The sequence below is a fragment of the Nestor notabilis genome, unplaced genomic scaffold (genome assembly GCF_000696875.1).
Source record: "Nestor notabilis isolate BGI_N333 unplaced genomic scaffold, ASM69687v1 scaffold33293, whole genome shotgun sequence".
In the NCBI taxonomy this organism is placed as follows: domain Eukaryota; kingdom Metazoa; phylum Chordata; class Aves; order Psittaciformes; family Psittacidae; genus Nestor; species Nestor notabilis.
The window spans coordinates 97-402 of NW_009921146.1; positions in this window are offsets into that span (position 1 = coordinate 97).

Consider the following 306-nt stretch of genomic DNA (forward strand, 5'->3'; position numbering starts at 1 on the left):
AAAAAAAAAAGTTTTTGTTTGAAAGTTTATTTATATAGGTTGGATTGGATACCTTTAGGGCCATGATGACTAAACATGAAAAACTGGAAGCTATTGGTAGTGACTCAAGGCATAGTTAGAAGTCCATTAACATCCTTGGAAATGAGGACTAGTAAAGAATACCTGTTTTGACCTTCTCTGTACTTTAGGGGTCTGCTGCTGTGCAAGGAAACAACTTTTAAGGTTGTCAAAAACAAACAACAAAACCCCTTAGAATTTTCCTCACCCCCCCCCCCGTCATCAAGGATATTTGTTCACGAAACGATG